The sequence below is a fragment of the Photinus pyralis genome, unplaced genomic scaffold, assembly GCF_008802855.1.
Source record: "Photinus pyralis isolate 1611_PpyrPB1 unplaced genomic scaffold, Ppyr1.3 Ppyr1.4_LG6, whole genome shotgun sequence".
Classification (NCBI taxonomy): domain Eukaryota; kingdom Metazoa; phylum Arthropoda; class Insecta; order Coleoptera; family Lampyridae; genus Photinus; species Photinus pyralis.
In genome coordinates, this window is record NW_022170663.1 from 7,434,266 (window position 1) to 7,441,855 (window position 7,590).

Here is a 7,590-nt window from a genome sequence, read left to right on the forward strand (position 1 = left end):
TTTGAATAGATGGCTTCATCTATTGTTGGAATTTGACAACGCAATTTTACCGCGCAGTGTTTGTAGATTGTCCACTTTCATTTTCCTCTTTCTGTCGAGAACCGCATCCAGTTCACCTCGTTTAATAAATCAGCCGACAGCGTAAGTTAGAACGCATGGAATTTCAATTGCCATCATCCATATTTATTAATCTCTGGCGATTGGATTCATTAAATTGGTGATTCTGCGGTACCTATAAACTGACGGCTAGCTAGGATCCGGTGAAAATCATACTCCGGGCAGTGATGGCATTTGGGCTTATTCGCTGGACGTTCGGACGCAGCGGGTGGTGTTAAAGTGTCCTGCACGGATGATTTGTGGCCATCTTAAATCCTACTGCGAGACGAACCAGTTGAATGGGGCTTATAGCGTGCACGTTCCCCAAAAAAGGTCGGAGGAGGTAACAATTCCTTCACAACAATTGAGATGTTCAGACGCTTCACTTCCCCTGGAAAAAGAAGTAAGCGGCCTCACCCTTTTGTTCTCTGGAGAAGAACTCGGCGTTCATCATCCCACATATTCGATTGTTGTCGTACTTCCTCTGTATGATTTTTTGAGGTCGTCGTAGTTTAAGGAAAAGGCCTCGTAGGGGCTCGACCATTGCGCAGCTTGGCGTTTGAATGGTGTGGTGGCTGGTCTGCTGGACTCTCTTTGGGGGCTTTCCCTTCTAGGGTAGTGAAGAACGCTATAGGGCATAGATTAGTCTAGCGAAGCCTTGACGGAGTTTTAAAAATCTTTAAGTGTCTCAATAAGCTATAAACCACTAAATAATCATTCGTGTGTACCCCATGAGGGACACGAGAGAGAGAGAATGTTTATTTTAAATAAAAAGTTCCCTTTCCTAACGGAGTACATAATTTAGGACTGACTTCGACAAAACGTGATCCGTTGAGTAACGATATGGTACAGCAAACTCCACCCAAAATACGTTTAACGAAACGTGAACTCGAATAGTTTTGGAACCAAACTTTAAGGGTTGAAAAAGAGTCATTGCGAAAAAAATGTATAGAGACGTGAATAATTCTTCTCACGTAGCGAAACTTGCGAGCTTGAATAATATAATTTTCGTCTATTTACCATGTTAGGTTAGTTTATTTAAACTAAAATTTACAATTCAAATAAGCTACGTATTTCATATTTTTCAACGTATTTCATTACGGCGATAGCATCTCTATGATAATATAAAATGAATTGTGTAGCTAAAAAAAAAACTTTATCACAACAATTCAAACTTTAGGAAAGCAAAATCTTGTAGAAAAGTTTTATCGTCCTAAAAGCTTCGAACTAACTACAATTTCAAGAGTTCCTCCTATTTGTTTACACATAAAGCTGAAAGCGTGCGAAGGGGAAAGTATGGTGCGCTCGCCACCGCCGCCGGCTATTATTTGAAAGTAACGAAACGAACTGTGTGCACCTACGTAATTTCATTTTGTGCAGCACCCTCCGCTTGATTGACTAGCAATGGAATTGTATTCCTTTCGGTTGATTTAAAACGTCTCGGGGCGTAAAAATCCACCCCCATAAATTTCCGACTTAACTTAGGACAATTTAATACTGCTTGGCGCAATTATTAATCTATTTCAATTCCGTCGTCGTGATTTATGCCCAGATTTCCAATTCCATATTAATGGAAAACGGGGAACAGTTTCAATTTCGTCTTAATACCTCGTCTTATATACATGATATATCTTGGGAAGCTGACCCGTTCGTTATTTGCTGCCAGATTTATGTCGATGTACCATCGCATGTGCGTATTGCACAAGTTCTTGCCTCCAATTTCGGAAATGGTAACTATTCTTCAGGCACTTTTTAAAGCGCCTAATACCATGTGACCCAAATTTGTCTTTAAATTGTTTAGGAATTTGGGTATTTTAAGCATTGTCATAGTTTAAAGGCTGGAAAGTATAAGTAAGACGTGGTTATTAATTAATAAATAATAGTGGGGTAATTCCTTTTGCGAGTTTCGGGCTTGGGAAATTAATATCAATGGCGATCGAACTGCTGACTATACGCCAAATTACTGATTTCAATTTTCTCTAAAGACCACGCACTGGTCTCACTGCGTGATTAACTGGGAATCGTCAAAGTTTTTCCCCAAAAATAATCCCCTCTATTTTTTGTTAATTAAAGAACGCTTACAAAATGGCTTTTTATTAACTCAGACGGCCATCTTTAATCGTTAATTGTGTAATATTGATTCCTTATGAATCAAATAAAATCTAAGGTACTCCGATGATTCCCAAATACACTCCCCTTTAGTTTACACAACAAATATGTAATGTCACGACCATGTTTGTATAAATGAATGTTTTAGTAAATGCGAATAAAAACTTGATTATTCGAGTTTAATTTTTTAGCTTAATAAAAACGATTAATTAAAATACTTTTGCATCTGTTACAACGTCTATCCTGCCAAATTGTAAAGGGAAAGTAATGGTTTTAACGTTACATGGGTATAACTGCTCCAGTTCGACAGAAAATGCCCACTATTTCGAATCGCCGTAAGAGAATTGCTCCTCGAGTTTCGTTATGCTAAAAAGGGACTGCTCCCAAACGTATTTTTCCAAGGAGGATCCCCCTCCGTCTCCTTCCAATAATAATTGGGAAACGTGAGTGAATTACTTTGATCGCTAGAATACTCCATTAATTCGTAATAAATTATTTACATCTTGCCATTAAGGTAACAAAGATATTAAGCTGTTAATGAAATATTTACGATCTCATTTTAAATTACTGCGATGTAAAGTGATAATGAAGTATTTTCGCCCCCTCCCGCTCGTTATTAATATATTCTGGACCGTCAAAATGTTCCTTCATTTTACAATTTACTCGCGCGCACATAACAGAACTCCAGACTTTTATAAATGGGACGGCTAAATCCTTCTCACCTTCAAATAAAAATTCAAAGAATAAACAGGAAAGGTAAATAAGCGGATAGCATTTAGCATCTGCCGCAATATATTTCTTTTAAGGCTTTCTCCGGGTAAATTATTCCCATGCTGTATTCATTTAAATATTTTACATTGTGTGGGTGGTGTAATTTGAATAAGATTCAACTACAATTGTATAATATTGCCAGCATTATCGTGGGGCGTTAGCGCTATACATCAACCTCGTTGAAACGTAAAACACATTTTCCATTAATCCCTACGTTGTAGGTTTAACTTCGGAAGATGAAATGAGGAGATACGGTTTTACAAGCTCTGATTCAACTAACAAAAACATGATTATTAATGTTACAAATTTGGCGAACTCTCATAATAGTAAATTCAGTTAGTAGGACGATAGTAATCGTCATAATGTGGGAAATCGAATGCTTTATCACCCTTAAAATAGAAAACATCAGCACTAATATAGGTAAACTTATTCCCTATACGAGTTTTCATAGAAAAAGTCAACGCATTTAAAACCATAAATTAATAAATGAATCCTTTGTTAATTGCTTTGTCACTTCTTTCTATATTAATTTTAACACTAATCGAAAAACATAAATTTTTTCTTTTCTCAACAAATTTCGAATTTACATTGGACAGCGCTATGGGGATCTCGGAAACTGTAAGGTAATTTAAAATTTGGCAAAGTTACGTATTTTAATGATTAACAAAATGCCGCTTTGAAACTGAAAAAATTGCGACGACTTTCAGAGATATTCTGAAAAAAGAGCTGGTAAAATTTTTGGGGCCGCTACCTTTTATTTCCCTATGAAATTTGGTTGTCCATTCTGGCTGGAAATGGAATTCCAATTATTAAATAAACGGATTATACCTTCCCCATGTAATTTAATAATAGTTGTCTATAATCTTATAAAACCACGGCTAGTTTCGAGGTTTCCGTCATCTTCAGGTAAAAAACTAGAGTAAAATACGTTTGTACTAAGGTCTAAGGACTACTTACTAAAAGGGTTGGTTGTAGTTAATAATAATTCAGTAGAGCAATTCTAAAGTTTAAAGTACTTGTTTTGTCGAAAAGCTAAAAAAGTGATTTTTAAGTAATATTAAAGTAGTTATTAATTGGCCCTCACGGTGGCCCATATAATAAAGGACTGTCCAGTATTCTTTAATGAACGTGTAACACATAATATTATGCCAAATTATAATCAGAATTTTACCACCTGGGATAAAGCTAGAAATTTATTGATTTTTTTTAAAAGTATCGATGTGTATGGGAAAATTTAGATGTGTGATTACATAGATGCGAATTAAAAGGGGATATGATCTTAAAAAAAATAGGCACTTACAATAAACGGAGATATAAAAGACGGGACGGAGTTTTTTATGTTTTCGATAGCATTTTAATTAAACTCTAATTAAGGGCACTGGGAAGGTTGGTTGGAACCACACGACTAAAATGTAGAAACATTACTGCACACGAGGGTCCCTTTGGGTTGATTAAACGGGTTAAAAATTGAGTTATATTTCAAAAATCTTAGGTAATACGGAAAAGCGGGAATCTAAAAAATTTTAATTACAAATTATGTAACAATAACTGGCAACAACCTAGTGGAGATCCATGAGGAAGAGCAAAGTTGAATTGGTTAAATTAATCACGGGGAAGACTAGAAAAGTCAGGTTAAGACGCCGAGGTTGGCAAAGGAAACTGTAAAACAAAAATTTTATACAGGATGGTGCAAGAAATTGTTGTAAAAATAAGAAGTTTTGATTGAAGCCTAGAATTTTAGTGTTTTTCCCAGGTTTAATTTTGATTGGGTAACAATTACCCGTATTTCAAGAAAATTAAGTTTTTGACTTTTGTCACAAACAAATAAAATTTTTTTTTTGGAGCTCAAAAAAAGGCAGTGTATAACCTTCCTTTTTTACCAAAAATCGACTACACAAAAATTTCTCGGGAAAACACTTTTTCTTATTAATTTTGGTGCGTAGAATCCAAAACAATTCGTACTTTTTCGATCAGACTTCTCAATCAAAAGTTATAGACTAGAAACCAATTTCGAAAGAAAATTCAAAGGGCTGTAACTTTTGAACTAGTAGCCCAATCTTGGAACTGTTTGAAATTATGGATTCTACAGGCCACATTCTATAAGAAAATTTTTTTTCCGGGTTGATCTGAGACAATTTTTTTTTCGGCCTTCAAAAAAAGGCAGTTCTTTTAAGTTATTCAAAAATTTGAGAACAATTTAGGGATGTTTAGGGAAAGTTTCTATTGTCACAAAATCAAATATAAAAATCCGATACATCTGAATACCGAACTCGATAGTCTACGTAGCTTAAAAACAATAGGGACCTTTCTTATATACTTAAGACCATGTGTACCAATTTTCAAAGCGATCGCACGTTTCTAAACAAGTTATCATGCACACGGACAAACGGATGGTCAAAAATGGATCTGTTCCAAAATCGCTAGGATTAATTTCAGAAAGGCGTACGTATCATGTGCACGACGTACGGTCGCTTTAAAAACTGGTACACGTATTCTTAAGAAAGGTCCTGGTAGGTAGCTCCTATATAATAATATAATAATAATAATACGCTTTTTAAATTTGTATATAACAATTATAAAAAAAAGGTAACCCCATACAAAGTATAACTTGATTTTTTATCTAGTATACTATTTTAAATTTTTAATGTATTTGAGTGACGAGTATTTGAATACTTTTTACTGTATTCGAATACTTTTCAAAGTAATCGAATACTTTTTATAGTATTCGAATACCTTTGATAGTATTAGAATACTTTTGAAAGTATGCGTATACCTTTGAAAGTATTCGCATACTTTTGAAAGTATTTGAATACTATCAAAGGTATTCGAATACTATAAAAAGTATTTGAATACTTTTCAATGTATCTGTATCTAGTATTCGCTTGTGCTGGACGTAAAAGTATGTAGTATTCAAATACTTTTCGAAAGTATTCTGCCCAGCTCTGGTAGGAAGTAAAACAAGATTTGGTTGAAGAGGAAGTATTGTTGGTTTTGATGCAGGATATGTGTCTATGAAATCTGGTAGAGAATTTTCTCCCGGGAAAATAAACGTAAGGCGAAAACATCAATACAACAAACAGACGATAGAGTACGCTATAAAGAAAACAGAGAAGTGGCACAGAACGTAGGAAGCAGGGTGAAAGATAAACGAGCATAAAACCATAGACCATAAGCGGAACAATGGACATAAGGAATGTACAGGCGAATTTCAAATATAATTTAAAATGACAAAAAAAATAAAAATAATTCTAGCGAATGGTACGCCATTGGTATAAAAACCACTAACAAAACCCAAAAGAAAATCCCTAATTATAAAACTCTATATTAACCCTAACCTAAAATAAAAACCAAAGAAAACAAAATAAAAGCTCTTGAAGGGTTTTGAAGGGTCCAAAACTAGATAAAAATTAAAGGGAAAAACAGAACGTAACAAGTTTTTTAAAAAAATGTTTCAAAATAAGTTACACATTATTAAGGTCACCTTTTCCCTCTTTAATTCACGTTTCGTCTCCAGTTAGCCATCATCAAATTTGTTTTGTGTTATAGAAGTCATTGTTACTTTTTGTCTTATTTTTTTTCTGATTGCAAAACTATAGACATTCTCCTCCTCCTCCTGGAAATCGTATGCAATTCTTCGTATTTTGTTTACTGTAACAGAAAAGAGGGCAAGTGCATTCTCAATAGCGAGAAACAGGTAGGTACTAATTTCAAGTTTGGGGAAAAATTAGTATATTATTTAAGGATGCTTCTAAATATGTTTTTTTTACAATATGCTTTAACGTATTTAAAATTTAGTAGAGAAAGTAACGTAATGAAAGCGACCTGAAGGGATTGAACCGAGCTTTTTCACAACGCATAGCAAATCCTAAAAGCTTATTTACACCCATCATCACAGCAAAATATCAGGAAATACCTCCACCTACAAGATTCGAAATTGTGGTCTCTTTATTATCATAATATTATTCCGCAACGCATAAAGCATAATCTCCGATCTCGATGGAGGATACAATATAAGCAAGAAATAGTATATTAAGATACAAGCGTATACAAGTGTATAATCAAGTCTTTAAAGCACGCGCAACGAGTTTAAGGGCACGACGCAAAGCGGAGTGCCTTTAACGTTGCAAGTGCTTTAAAGATCAATTACACACGTGTATCTTATAGTATTTTTTATTATACCTGCAGTATAATTTAAAAATAGGAAATACAATGAAGTCATATTGACGTTATACTCGAATACATGTCTAATTAAGTGGGCTGGGTGTTCGTAATTTCACGATTGCCATGGAAATGTCACTTGAAGTTTGCTTATAATCATCATCATCTTTGTAAATAAAACGATTTCCGTTGAAAAAGATAATACATCGTCCATTAAATCGCTTGTAAAATCTAAACAAACGTTGGTAGGTGTAAAATCCAAATCCAGTAAAGCCTATTATAAAGAATATGAAAAGTTGTTTTCATGGACGAATAGGAAGTTACTTATGAATACAGTCTTAAATGCATTCATAATGCTGGCATATATGAAGGAAATGTCAAAGGTATTTAAATCTTCTATATTTTGGTGCATTCATTCAAAACTTTAAAACAATGCTGCGATTAAAAAGTGGAACA